Here is a 15,768-nt window from a genome sequence, read left to right as displayed (position 1 = left end):
GGCACAGGCGCCATGTCACCTCATCGCTTATATATCAAATATCAGCAACAAAAGCCATTTTCTGTTTCAGTCGTTTTTATTATGAGAATTCCAATAAGAATCCTCGCAAGTTCAACAAAAAGAAAAAAGCAGAAAAACGAGGCGAGGAGGAAGGAAGCACAACGGTGTAATCAACAGCCGATATTTGCCATGAGGTCAAGCGAAACGTTAAAGATTAAGGTCTTAAATTTATCACATAGACTTTTGAATGATTCTGAAACATCCCTCTTATGTAAAGGATTGAACTTTTGTCCAACTAAACATTTTGATTTATTCTGAACTTTATTAGTAAGATGCCTCTTACTTGCCTCTTTCACTACATCACGGACAAAAGTCCTTCACTACCAAAGGCAAATCCTATACGCTAAAGGACTTTTTTAATTGCTCATCGGACTTCGTTGTCTATGGCCTTGGCTGCCCTTGTGGGCTGATCTATGTAGGTCGGACCATCAGGACCCTTAGACAGAGGTTCGGCGAGCACAAAAGGCTTATTGAGGGTGGTACTGACCCGCACAGTGTCCCGAGACACTTCGCGATGGCCCACCAGAGCTCTACGGTAGGCCTCAAGGTGTGGGTGATTGAACAGATCCCCAAGTCCCTTCCTCCTGCCGAAAGATTCAAGAAGCTTTGTGCTCCTGAAACTTTCTGGATATACACCTTGGATGCCTTGTCGCCAGGAGGAATTAATGAAAGTATCGAAATTTCCACCATTCTGTAAAATAATTTCTTTAACCCCAGATTGATTGATTTTTCATGTTCTAGATATAATAGTTTTGTATTTCTCTTAATGGTTGCTGGTATGATTTTTAGATTACCTTAGTACTAATCTCTTCCCCCCCTCCCTGTTTTTAACAATTAGTGGTTTTCTACTATATATATCTATATATATATATAGATCTATATAGATATATATAGATCTATATATATAGATCTACATATATCTATATATATATAGATCTATATATATAGATCTATATATATCTATATATATAGATCTATCTATATATATAGATATATATACATATATATATATTTTTTTTGTTTAATTATATATGATTTATATGTTTATTTATGGGCTCTTTATTGGGCCACATCACCGTATATTTGTTACGTATGTGTACGTGTGCATGCGTGTGTATGTGCGCACGCATGCACACATATTAATATGGCTCTTGTTGCTCTTTTTTGATCTTTTTTGTATAAATCTCTTTTATATGAGGCCTGTTTTGCGTGTGGTAGAGACACATGCTATAACCCCTTTGTTCCCATTAGAATCATTTATTGCCCATTGTCATATATGCCTCTAGGTGTTCCCTTTGCCCTTTGTATTGTTGTATGTCTGTGTCTTCAACGGGTTCTCTTGCCTGCGCTTGTCTTCGCTTGTGCCTCTGATTATTGTTTATTGTTTTATACCCCACTGCTGACACTCCTGATAACCATTTGTTAGTTTCGTTCGTCATTTCCGGCCCCCCCTCCCTTCCGTTCGACCAATCACTGCACCTTTTGTCCCAGCCCCTCCCCTCACATCTTATTCTTATAGCATCCAGCCCCATCTATCCTTAGTCTGATGAAGGGGCGCGGCTGTCACGTCATCGCAGCCCGTACGCCCCGCAAATGCGCCGCTCGTCCAGTGACGTCGTTTCTCCGCACCGGCTATCCACCTGTGCTCCAAGCCTCGTTTTGGGTTCTGTCAACGCTGCGGCCGGCATCACATCACAGCGGTGTCTCTCCATACACAGGCAGAGCCTCAAGCCAGCTGACTAGAAGTTCATGACTGATCTTTTGTTTTCTAATTTACTATTATAACTTATCCTCTTCCTTTAATGACATCAATCATCTCTCCACTGTGCCTCCCAGAGGAGGAAAAATGAAACAACACAAAAAATCAAAATCAAAATAAAAAACCCCACCTCCTCCCAATTTCCCCCCACCAGATGCCTCCCACAGACTATCTGATCCATAACGCAGCATTGCCCCCAAAAGGGTTTAATCCACTTCTATTTCTGAGGATGAGTAATACAGCTATCCTGCCCATGTATCTTTACATTTATTCTGTTGGTCTGCTTCCATTATTTTTTCTACTTCCCTTTTCCAATCCATTATAGTGGGACATCCAGACTGTTTCCAAAATCTAGGTATCAATATTTTGGCTGCATTTAACAAATGGGGAGTAACACTTCTCTTATAAAACGGATGATGGCATCCCATGAAAAAGAAAATGTAATGGAGAGAATCCTAAAGGTCTAATGCCGCGTACACGCGATCGCACATTCCCGACAACAAAATCCATGTTTTTCTTCCAACGGATGTTGGCTCAAACTTGTCTTGCATACACACGGTCACACAAAGTTGGTCGGAATTTACCAATGTCAAGAATGAGGTGATGTACAACACGCATGATGGCACTAGAAAGAGGAAGTTCAATACCAAGTGCGCCACCCTTTGGGCTCCCTCCGCTAATCTTGTGTTAGTAGAAGTTTGGTGACAGACGATTTGCGCAATTTATATTACGTATTTGATTCTCAGTGTGTTCTTGTCCGCTCGTTTCTGATTTTCAGCTCCGGCCTTTCTGTTTTTCAGTGCTTTCTGTTAGTTCGTTCTGACCAGCCGACTGTTTTGAAGCCATGAGGACCCTCACCCCGGACCAGAGGGTTTATAACTACCATCTGGCCAGAGCCAGAAGAATGGTGGAGAACTCTTTTGGGATAATGGCCAGCCGGTTCCGCCTATTCCTTACGCCGATCAACATGACGGAATATAAACTTAACCATATAATCCTTGCATGCTGCATTCTACACAACTAGGAGAAATTCAATGAACTATGTGGCCTCAGTTGGGCCTGAGGCCGGACTTCAACAAGAAACCCTGACGGCGATTGAAGCTGGCCGTCCTGGCTTGCCCCCCCAAAACACCCGCAAAATAGAACAGAAGTATGTTGAGTACTTTGCTGGTAGGGGGACCATTGATATGCCAGAAAATGTTTTAGAAACATTTTATCCAAAATTTTTGAACCTAAACTGAAAGAAGATTTCCTTTGATTTACTGCCTGGGTTTCTTTTAGCTGTCTCCTAGGTTCTCCAATGGGCTTTTCTTTTTGGCCATTTTCTTCAATAGTGCAAACATAATTTATTTGATACATGAGGTGACAATCTCTTCTTCAGCAAACTATTATTATGTTGTGGGTCTGCTACACACACACCTTGTTTTTGTTGTTAATGTATGTAATGCATTACTGAGAAAAATATTCATAATTTTCAGCACCATGATTGAATTTTGGGGAGTCATGAAAATGGCGTCATTGTGGCAAATTATAAAACACTGTGGGAGTTATTTACTATTACTAAAGGAAATTCCACTTCGCACTCCAAGTGCACTGCAAAAGTGCACTTGAAACTGCACAGAAACTGAACTTGTAGTGCAAAGTGGATTTGCCTTTAGTAACTAACCCCCATTGTCACTGTAAAAAACAACTTACTACTAAAATTGCTATTGAGCATTGAAAGAAGAAGCCACACATTGTTGAGTAGAAAACATTTTACTCAAAGCACATTCACATGTGCATTAGAAAAGGGTTTTTGAACAAACCAACATCTTTGGTGTATAACTTTTTTTTTTTCACATTGTAAATATCCTTTTTTTGGTTAAACAGGCATGTTTCAAACCATAACATACACAACTCAGGAACTTCCAAAGTTCAACTTTGATAAAACAAGGCAATATCGGTCATTAATATGTCCAAACTGTGTTGATATTGCCTTCATCAGATGGGGTGATGTCACCCCTGTAAAAGCCAAATTTTGAAGATGTACACAAATTGGGATTCAAACTGGGGATTTCCCTCCTGATCCCATGCCTAATGTCAACATGTGCTAACTCCCATCATGGGGGATCAATGGACGTGTTTTGGGGGTTCAACCCCTTCCTCTCACCTAATTGAGTTGCGAGGAAGGGATTGCACCCACAAAACGCGTACATTGATATCTCGTGTTGGCAGATAGCACAGTTGACACACTGTGTGCATCTTCAAACTTTGGCTTTTAAAATACTTTATAAATTTGTTTTCAAAGCAAAAATACACGAGAAAATGGTACCATTTTTGTGTGTTTTATATTCTGCCTAAAACATCAATGAAGTTCTTCATTTTTTGTTGAACATCATTGATGTTTTCCTTTATATTTTCTAAATCACGATTGCACCCCATTCTCTCCCCGATGAGGATCTGGGCACTTTCACTGGTGAAATGAGATTCTTCTTCCACAACATCCACATCACCTAAAAGTAAATAAAGAAACACACCATGTATTATAAATATGCAGGCATACACCTATTACCTGAAGCTGTAGAAAAGGAGGGGGCGATTTGGGACTTTGAGTGAGGCACAAGGAGGGACCGGATGTAGAAGAGATTATTTATTGATCGACTAAAAACATGACATCATATGGCCAAACATTGATATTATAGTCAGGTAATGTTTGCAAAGACTTAAAAGCATACAATCATAAAGTAAAAATAGTAAAAAAAAATGAAATAACATTCCCATTATTGCTCCATGTGCAAGTTCATATATGACTTTGAAAGGAATGAATGTCCTTACAAATAACGTCATTAGGGTGTGCATCCTTGTAAGCTCTACGCGTTTTGGGGAATAATACCGCCTCATCAGGAGCTGATGCATATATTCTGTATAAAAATTATATAACATTGAACATATATTAACCCCAATAGCAATACGAGATATGGAGGAAAGCCATCAAAAATATCTACTCACTTTGCAAACTCATCATGGCACTGGAAATTACCAAGAGGCTAGGGAGCATCACAGATGCCTCCCCTGGGAGCTAGGAGGAGCCCCCCAGGACAGAGCCAACCACAAAAACCCCACCAGGACAGGGAAATCCCCACCGCCGTAGCTGATGATGTCCTTAGCAGACTCCAAACTGTCTATATAAAAAATGTAACTGATATAAGTATGTGGTAGAATACCCATCTGTGTGTAAGTAAGTAAATAACAGCAGATAGGAGCCAGTTGTTGAAAAAGGTATGTGTGGGTAGTTGTAGGCTAAGGATGGAACAATGTGGCGGGATGCAAGAAAAAATGCAAAAAAGAAAAACAGAAAGAGTGAAAATGCATATGTCCTCCCAGAAAAACTGGGAGCAAAATGATCTAAAGATGGCATAAATGAAAAAACCATATGCTGTAAAAACGTACCTATATGGGTCCTATGTCAAGGTGTATAAACCTGCAAACACCCCACAACCGACAGCCACGAGCAGCGGAGATAACCAAGCCAAGCGGGGATCTAAATATGCCGCCCAACCGCCCGGGGGTCCTCCCACCAGTGTCACGCTGGTGTGGTGTATATGGAGGAGCACTTCCGCCCTGGGAGCGTCCACTGCCCGCAGGGCGCGTGAAAGGCGTCTCCCACACCAATTGCCAGATGGTAAACAGGGGCTGACGCTGCGGTGCCAAGAGACAGCGTCACAGCGACGGCCCAATGCGTGGCGCTGATGCGCAATGGGCCCAGCCCACCCCCCACCCAGACAAACTCCCACCAAACCACAAGTGGGGGAGGGGGGCGCCCAAAGCGCATCGCAGCTCCCGGACAGAGAAACATGGGGACAGCTCCAGGCAAACTCGGATTCCACCAGGGTGCATGAGAGTGCAAATATGGAAAAATGTATATGTGCAACCTAAACGGCCAAAGGATATAGATAGATTACAATAAGACAATCACACAGGAGAACCCTGATGGGGAAAAAAAGGGGGCTCCCGTGTGATCTCTACCTTCCGGACCTAAAAGTGCCTCCATCCCTGGTACATATATAGCAAACCGGAAGGTTGGGACTTTAAATGAGGCACCTCGGGACAAGAGGTGCCCCCATCCCTAATTTCATAGAAAAGGAGGGGGCGATTTGGGTCTTTGAGTGAGGCACAAGGAGGAACCGGATGTAGAAGAGATAATTTATTGATCGACTAAAAACATGACATCATATGGCCAAACATTGATATTACAGTCAGGTAATGTTTGCATGCTGATGCATATAACAATTCTGTGATAGTATATATCATTGAACATATATTAACCCCAATAGCAATACGAGATATGGGGGAAAAAGGGGCATGGACAGGAAGCCATCAAAAATATCTACTCACTTTGCAAACTCATCATGGCACTGGAGATTACCAAGAGGCTAGGGAGCATCACAGATGCCTCTCCGGGAGCTGAGGTAGGAGGAGCCCCCCCAGGAGCCCCCCTTTATCAGATGGGGTGATGTCATCCCTGTAAAAGTCAAATTTTGAAGATGTACACAAATTGGGATTCAAACTGGGGATTTCCCTCCTGATCCCATGCCTAATGTCAACATGTGCTAACTCCCTTCATGGGGGATCAATGGATGTGTTTTGGGGGTGCAACCCCTTCCTCTCACCTAATTGAGTTGCGAGGAAGGGGTTGCACCCACAAAACGCGTACATTGATATCTCGTGATGGCAGATAGCACAGTTGACACACCGTGTGCATCTTCAAAATTTGGCTTTTAAAATACTTTATAAATTTGTTTTCAAAGCACAAATACACGAGAAAATGGTACAATTTTTGTGTGTTTTATATTCTGCCTAAAACATCAATGAAGTTTTTCATTTTTTGTTGAACATCATTGATGTTTTCCTTTATATTTTCTAAATCACGATTGCACCCCATTCTCTCCCCGATGAGGATTTGGGCACTTTCACTGGTGAAATGAGATTCTTCTTCCACAACATCCACATCACCTAAAAGTAAATAAAAAAACACACCATGTATTATAAATATGCAGGCATACACCTATTACCTGAAGCTGTGGTCTCAGACACTCACCTGTTGTGGTGACTATTTTGGCCACTTCATAAACCTCTCCCTCCTCACCCTCTGCTTGTGGTTTTGGGATTTCCCCTTCTTTCGGAGGTGGGGGGTCCCTGGTGACCTCTGATGTCCCAAGCCTTTTCTCCCCTATGTGAATAAAAAAAAAGGTATACTTAGCACACAGATATTTGATGGCAGAAATAGGTATATGAAACATACATTGCTTCGAAGTGACATACAATTGTCTGTTTTGGCAGAGTTCCAAGCTGAAGACATTTTTAGTACCTTATTAAAGCTGGAATACTTACCTTTTTTGTAAAATTTTCACACATGGAGACACCCCTAGTATCCACTGGAGCACCTGTGTGGGACACCCTAAAAAGTTTGTTCTGGTGTCCCACACTAGTGCTCCTGCGTCCAGATGTGTAAACAGCTGTTGAGTGTCCTCTCCTTGCACTGAATCAAGTTTGCATTTCATTCTAGTTACAAACCCATCTAGACAACAATGTCATAAACTTCTTCGAATACAAATAGGCCTGAACAAATGTAGTTAACCTGCATCTGCCAAAAACATTGTATTAATGGGCGAACGAAAAATGTTTCCTATCAACGTTACTGTGCCCACGAACATGAAAGTTGCCATTTTAAACCGTACAACAGTAGAGAAAAGCACATGGAGCAGCATGCAAGTAATACTAATCATAGAAACACACGACTTATTTTTTTTAAGCAGTTTCCGGATCTTTCTGTACTGATCATGCTCCCTCAATTTCAGGTCTGACCAGCGTTTCCTCAGTTGATCCTTGGATTGTCGTACCCCAAAATTCCTGTGCAGACTCTTCACAACTTTAGCCATGATCTTGGCCTTTCTCACATTTGGTTTTGGGTAAGGTCCATACTTCCCATCATAGTCGTCCCTTCAAGATGTCCACCATCTCCACCATCTCTATAAAGGACATATTTGAGGCCTTAAATCTCCACCAGGATCGGAACGTTCGTGGCTCCGGGCTTTCGTCATTGCTGCTTTCCTCTGCATGCACTTGCTCTTTCTCCGCCATGTGCTCTCCCACTGCGCCGAAAGACAAGGGGCGGAGAATAGACTAGAAAGAACGTCAGGGGTGGGCGGAGTTTCACACATGCGCAGTGTATATAAAGCGTAACACGCATGCGTCGTACGCACGATCTATGAAAGGAGGAAGGAGCATCAGAAGCAGCGATCGTTAGAACAAAGGTACAATTTAACTTGGTGCATCAGTGGCCTATATTGCTTATAGATTGAGGCCTATATTGAGACAAGATTAGGAGAGTTTAGCCTGACATTAGGGTTTGTCTTGTGTTGTGTCTTGCAGAGAAAATGGATCCATTGAATGATCAGGACTTTATCCCCATATTCATTGATATGTACAGGGAGCTGCCTGTCTGTGGCAGGTAAACCACCCCTTTTATAGCAATAAAAGAAAGAGGAAGGCAGCGCTGGATCAATTGCTGGAATTTGTGAAGCCGGTGATCCCCACGGCAGACATCCCCTATTTGAAGGCCCTAATTGGTGGCATGAGGAGCACTTATAATAGGGAGCGCAAGAAGGTCCAGGATTCCCAGAGATCGGGAGCTGCAGCAAATGACATTTACCCAGACTGTGGTACAATGACAGACTGCATTTTCTGGCAGGCCAGACTGAACCCAGGCCAGCACTCTCCAGTCTTCATTCAATGCTTCCTTCCCCCCCAGCTGAGGCTTCCGACGACCAACCTTGGCCTTCCAGGCAGCAACATGTGGAGGAGCCCAGCTTGAGTCAGGTATAGCATTCTTAAAAATATTTCTGTTTTGTAAAATTAATGATGTTAAATAGATGTTAGTTTTGATAACTAATTTCTGATTTCACAAAGTGTTTTACAAATCAATAGACAGTAGTCGCTACAAATGTTTGGGACAAGACTGAAAAATGCTGGGGTCAGAATGATAGTGTTTTCTATTTCTTAACATTCAATTTGCAATAGTGATGAGCTGAAAATTGTGTGCGATTGATGAACGAAAAACTAAAACTATGTCCCTTTTTCATACACAGGAAAGTCTCAGCCAGGAGGTGGCGGGGGTAAGTGGCAGCCAGGAGGTGACTGGGCCCAGTAGCTTGCCCCAATCCCAGGTCCCTCCCCAGGGCCTTCCACAAAAAAGTGCCAGGAAGAGTAGTAACCTGGAGGAGGCAGGTCTTTTTTTAAGGCTACTGCGGCCCTCAGAAACTCCCCCAGTCTTCAAGAGGACTATGCCTGCATGACAGCCTGCAAAATGCTGGAAATGGAGGAGGGCCAACGCCTCTTATGTGAGGAAGTGATCTTACAAGCCCTAAATAAGAGGTTGAGGGGCGAACTCACAAGCCAAAGCCATGTTTGTGAGTTGAACCATGTCCTCCACCTCCACCTCCTGCCACAACTCCAACACCAGAGCCACAGCCTGGAAGGAAGTGTGTAAGGAAGACCAGAGAGTGATGGCCTGGGTTCAGTATGGTCTGACAAAAGACGAATGCTGTTGTATGACAAAAGAAGAAAGAAAAGAAGGAGGGCACACTGACCTAGTGCATTACCACTGGTAAAGCTTTATTAAAGCATAAAAACAGCAAAGTGTATACTCACAAACGAGCATTAGTAAAAGGCATTGACAATTGGGCAGGTTCGCTGTTATGAACACCGACAAGCCAGGACTTGACGTCGAGTGGATCAAACGATACCTCAAGATGGCTGACACGCTTCAGGGGAGTACCCCCTTCTTCAGAGTCTAGGCGGGCAATGTCTACTCTCTCGCAGTCACCTCACCCTAATCACTGACAATGCCCACCCACATATGTCACGCCCACCCAAATGGACTGGCCCTCCCTGGCTCCACTCGATCGATCACATGCATCACCAATAAGGGCTTCATACCAAACAATGCCCCTATATACTTAACCAGGTGGAATAGTTTATAATATATAATATACAGTATTATGACCAAATGAAAACTGTAAATAGTTAGACAGTATAACCTCCCAGGGGGAAGTGATCAGGCACATCTTACCTGCGCCACCCCCACACTTGTCCCATGCTGTAAGGGGGTATGAGGGGATTAGGGTAAAACATATTGGGCACCATGGAGCCTCCAGCCGCTGCCTCCTTTGGATGGAACGCATGGCGCTCGGATAACCAGGAAGTGCGGGTGTACCTGCGTTCCACCCATGACTTCCGGCCAACCTCGGCGTCACTCCCATTACCACGCACGCAAGTGATTGGGCCACGTGCGAGGAAGACGCGGCCTGGAAGTGCGGGTGTGTTTGCGTTCCACCCGCTACTTCCGGCCGCTAATGGGCTGACATCCGCCCAAACAATGATGTTATATGCATTAAGACAAATGCGCACGCCCACACTCACTGTCTGCTCCAGATTACCCCCTCCACTGGCCCAATGCTGAACTGCATCATGCACTCAACTCACAAGGAAGGGGCTAACTACTGCAAAGCAGTTGAGGCGTACAGACACATACAAAGAGTATAGGAAAAGGCCTAATGGGAATCGATATGGTCCACAGAAGTGACCATCCATAAATTAGTAGAAAAAACATGTTTTTTTTTAAAAAAGAAGTTATAAAAACTGTTAAAAACTTTATATAAAAAGCACAGATCAACTGCTTATACCAAGCATAAGTGTTCTGGGCTCATATATTCTGTAGCAACATTTCAAATGGAGCACTCTACTTGGTAACAGTCTATAGTATAACCAATGTTAGGGGCTACAATTTTAAAAGACCACACTTGTGTACACTGAAGGATGCTTCTATGGACTTTCATACTATAGAAAGGCCATTAGCCCGCTTATATCTGATAGCATATACTTACAAATGAATATATGTAGGCTAAAATTATATTATATACATACTGTACAAAAATGACATAATCTAAATTTCTATCAAGCTAACCTATCTAGGACTAAAAACTACACGTGTCATATCTATCTATTCTAGACCCTACTATCTGAGTGCCTAAATCAAGATATCAACACATAATGACCAATTCTCAACAGAAGGGCCCATCTCACTCTAGAAACCAGTACACCCTTCAAATCCCATGGCTACAATGTGGGTGTCATAAGCAAAACCCTACTAGATACTAGGGCCAGGCCTTCATAAATCATAATAATCATACCACAAGAGGATCTTTATAATTAAAGGACAATGGACAGGGTAGACAAAGTCATCCCGGCTACACCGCAAGGAATTCGAAAGGCTCTACAATGACTGCAAATGTCATACGACATTGTGCAGTTCAATTTCCTCATTCAAGCCCTTCGGAGCCAAAGTCCCTAAAGTAAAGATCCAATATGCCTCTCTTGTACACAGTACCTGGTGCTTTTTACCACTATCCAGATCATTTAACATGGCCTCTGTACCAAACACCCTAAGGCCGCCTGTACTGCTGCCATGGACTTCCTTAAAGTGTCTCGGTACTGAGTATTTATCTTTCTCTGTCAAGATACTGCTTCTGTGCTCATTCATCCTGGTTCTCATTGCCCTTGAGGTCTGGCCAATATATAGGAGGCCACAGGGGCACATGAGGCCATATATAACGTATGGAGTGCCGCAGTTCATAAATTGCTTTATCTTATGGATCTTGCCATCAACTTCCACATCATCTTTTTTTCTATGGCACATATGTACCCAGTTCCCACAGTTATTGCTCCCACATCTGTAACTACCTTTTTGGTCAAATATCGTTGTCCAGGGGTTATTGAGCCCTCTATTCCTTATCTTCTTCACCCTACTCATAGCAATAATGCTCCTCAGGTCCTTAGGTCTCCTGAAGACCAAATTCAGATGTGAAGAGAGGCATGTCCTCAGGATTCGGTCTGATTCAAGAATCCTTCAATTCTTTTTGAAATTTTTTTGTATTATAGAGGCCTTATTGTTGAACCTGGTACAGAACCGTACTTGTGGTTGTTCATCTCTATGGAGTTCTGTCATTCTCTCTCCCTCAACACCAGCATTGTCATACAACAATAGGTATTTCTGAAAGGCTTCTTCTATATGTTCCTCCTTATACCCCTTCTCCTTAAATTTACTCTTAAGGACAAGACTTTGTTCCTCATAGTCGTGTTTTAGGGTACAATTCCGCCTAAGTCTACAGAACTGGCCGAAGGGGATGTTTTTGATCCATCTAGGATGCTGGTGGCTACGGGCATTAAGGTAGGAGTTTTCAGCACTTGGCTTAAAGTGAGTTTTTGAATAAATTACTCCAGCATCATCAACCCGCAACTCCAGATCTAGAAAAACCAAGGACTTTTTGTCCACCACATGCGTAAACGAAATTCCAAACGGATTCCCTGCACAATGTGCTAGAATTCCTTCTAGCTCTTCATTGGTGCAGCTCCAGATAATAAGGATATCATCAATATACCATGAATACAGTACTAAGTTCCTCCCAAATGAGTTGTTGGCCCAAATATAATTGAGCTTCCAGTATCCCATAATCAAATTTGCATAGCTGGGAGCGAACCTAGAACCCATGGCTGTGCCCTTTACCTGCCTATAAAAACTATCCATAAATGTAAAGTAATTATGGGTAAACTCAATACACTCATGTATAAATTGGGCTTGCACAGGGTTAAACAGGTGTGCCTCTGCCAAATAGTATTCAATAGCTCTCAGACCAAATTCATGCTGAATGGATGTGTAAAAGGACGCTACGTCAAGCGATAGCCATCTGTATCCTTTCTCCCATGTATATGCACTAAGTATCTCCAGGGCATGGCCCAAAACCATTATGAAGGATGGCAGATTTGTTACTAAACCCTGGAGGAAATGATCAATGTAGCTACTGAGATTGATAGTCAGACTGTCCATTCCCGCAATAATTGGTCTGCCTGGGGGCTTCTCCATATCCTTATGTACTTTTGGGATATGGTAGAAATAGGGGACCACTGGGTGCTTAGAGTACAAAAATTGATATTCACTCTTAGTTAGAACCTGATTTGCTAGTGCTCTATCCAAAAGCTCTTAAAGCCCAATGTTATATATAACCGTGGGGTCCCAAGTGAGCCTCTCATAGGTGTTTGTATCACCGATCAATCTAAATGCTTCCTCTAAATATTGATCCCTGTCGTATAACCAGGCCTCCACCCTTGTCTGCTTTTCTTATTACAATTTCCGAATTTTTTCTCAGACTACTCAGAGAACCATACAGACCTGCTTCGTGGCCCTTATTGTATTTCCGAGTATTACTTCCACATATCCTTCTGAACTCTTCCATCACAACCTCATAGAATGTTGGTATAAAATTGCCCTTGTTCCAGTGGGGGTAGAAGCTCGATCTTTGTCTAAAGCTAGTATTGATAGTCCTACCCTCCAATGTCAGGGAGGGAATCTCGACGTACTCTTGACCTCCTTCTATATATAGTTCCTCCAAGGTCTCCAGTATTCCCTCATCTAAAGGCTCAACGGGAGAAATGGGAGCAGTCATCTCTGGACTCTCGTTAGCTACTCCATTAAGTTCCTTCAGCCTAAAGTGGCGCTTCACGGTAAGGTTTCGTACAAACTTATTGAGGTCGATAAAGAGTTTGAAGAGATTAGGAGGGCTCTCTGGAGCAGAATTGAGCCCTCTTCTGAGCAGCTTGAATTCTGTTTCTGAGAACTTGCATTTCGACAAATTTAATATTTTTATAGTGGAATGGCTTTCTAGTGCTTTGGATTCCTTTTTAGTTTTCCGCTCTCCCCGACGCCCTCTTCTTGTTGTTTTAATTGCCTCCTGGTATTCGGGGGTGAAAGTGGTCGGAATGCAATGCTTTTCTGCGCTGCGGGTTTCGTCCTCCCCGCAGCTCCTTACACAAAAAAAGAAATCTCATCATTTGATTTTGTTACTTTGGTGTTGATGACATTTCTTCCTACTCCCAATAAGTCGCTGGATCTAGGTCTTAGGAGGGACTCCTGTTGTTTCTCTATTACATTCAAATTTGGATGTATCAACGTCAGTGGGTCCATTCTCACCTCTTGCAATGTGACTTCTTTCTGTGGTAGTAGATTTGCATTAATAGCAATGTCTTGTCCAGTACGATCCCCAACTCTCTGATCTCCTTGATCACTTTTGCCATTATGATCAGAATCTACTGGTGGGCCTCTTTGTGCTTGAAGGGGCGGAAAATTGTCATGTACATACATCTATGAGATCCATTGTCCAACCGATCATTATATATCCTATTTTTATTATTTCAGTTTTTTTTTTTTTTTTTTTTATTCCAATATTTATTTTTATTTCTATTTCTATTGTTGCTTCTATTCCTATTCACCCCACTTCCACCATTGGAGGAAGCAATGGTTGCAGGGTGATCTCTTCGCTCCGTGTCTCCCTTCTGTTCATTTATTGGAAATGCAGACATCTTATCTCTTTCCAATTAAACTCACAACCTGCCATATAGTCCTGCCTATCCCTCTCAAATTTTCCTGATTTTCTAACTATCAAATCTGCCTCAAACTCTGTTGTTTGTTCGTTAATTCTCATATCCCATACAGCGAAGGATTCTAATAGGGCGTACACACGGTCGGACTTTGTTAGGACATTCCGACAACAAAATCCATGGATTTTTTCCGACGGATGTTGGCTCAAACTTGTCTTGCATACACACGGTCACACAAAGTTGTCGGAAAATCCGATCGTTCTGAACACAGTGACGTAAAACACGTACGTCGGGACTATAAACGGGGCAGTGGCCAATAGCTTTCATCTCTTTATTTATTCTGAGCATGCGTGGCACTTTGTCCATCGGATTTGTGTACACACGATCGGAATTTCCGACAATGGATTTTGTTGTCGGAAAATTTTATCTCCTGCTCTCCAACTTTGTGTGTCGGAAAATCCGATGGAAAATGTCCGATGGAGCCCACACACGGTCGGAATTTCTGACAACACGCTCCGATCGGACATTTTCCATCGGAAAATCCGACCGTGTGTACGGGCCATTAGTCTGTGAATGCCCTTAGCTGTTCCTGAATACTTATAATATCCAGCTTGATATGTTCTAGGTTTCTCTCCCTTTGTTTAATAATCATTCCCAACCAAGATTTATTGAGTAGCCACATCTCTCTAATCCATTCCTCACCAATATCCTCATCCAGAAAATTGTATAATTTAGTTAGTCTCAATTGCTTCTCGGCCTTTTGGCTAAGATCAAGCGTAGTATCTGTTCTTATCAGTTTCCAGAGGAGGCGCTGTGCTACTCTCGTAGGGAGAGCCAGCAAATCCAATGGTGTTATAGTTGAATATAAAGGGAGAACAATCAGCTCAAACTAATTTAAAATAAATGCAAGGTATGGGGTATGGAGGAGTTACAGAATACTCGCCCATTTGGCATAATAAAAATCTACACGAGTTATTAACTATAGAGAAAAACAAGATATGGGAAAGGTATGGAGTGAGTCGGCTGATCCAACTGTATGAGGGTGACACCTTAAAATCATTTGCAGAGTTGAGACAAGAGTATGGGATACCTAATAAAACATTCTACAGTTATTTACAGATCAGACACGCCCTGGACAATCAGTTCAGGGAGAAACAGTTGATATGGAGTAAGATTCCACTGCTCCAAGACAGATATCACCAAAGGTCTTATATCCGAGATATATGCACAAATAACAGGCAGAATTAATATACAGGTACAGACCTCTAGGAACAAAGAAAGATGGGAAGTAGATGTGGGGGTAATAACTGAGAAGCAATGGAAGAGGATTTTAGAATTTGGCCCATTGGTGTCGGTCTCTCCCTCACAAAAAGCTTCACATTTGTTATTACTACATAGAGCTTATTATACCCCCAAGAAATTATATATGTTTGGCCGTAGATCTGGGAGACGGGGGACCTTATACACATGGTGTAGAG

The 15,768-nt window shown here is 42.5% G+C and overlaps 1 pseudogene; it reads left to right on the top strand.

Annotated features, from left to right (window-relative positions):
- Nucleotides 1-15,034: 15,034 nt before the first annotated feature.
- LOC141114632 (U2 spliceosomal RNA) lies at nt 15,035-15,158 on the top strand (annotated as a pseudogene).
- The last annotated feature ends 610 nt before the right edge of the window (nt 15,159-15,768 follow it).

The sequence above is a fragment of the Aquarana catesbeiana genome, linkage group LG12 (genome assembly GCF_042186555.1).
Source record: "Aquarana catesbeiana isolate 2022-GZ linkage group LG12, ASM4218655v1, whole genome shotgun sequence".
In the NCBI taxonomy this organism is placed as follows: domain Eukaryota; kingdom Metazoa; phylum Chordata; class Amphibia; order Anura; family Ranidae; genus Aquarana; species Aquarana catesbeiana.
This window is presented reverse-complemented; position numbering and strand designations above follow the sequence as displayed.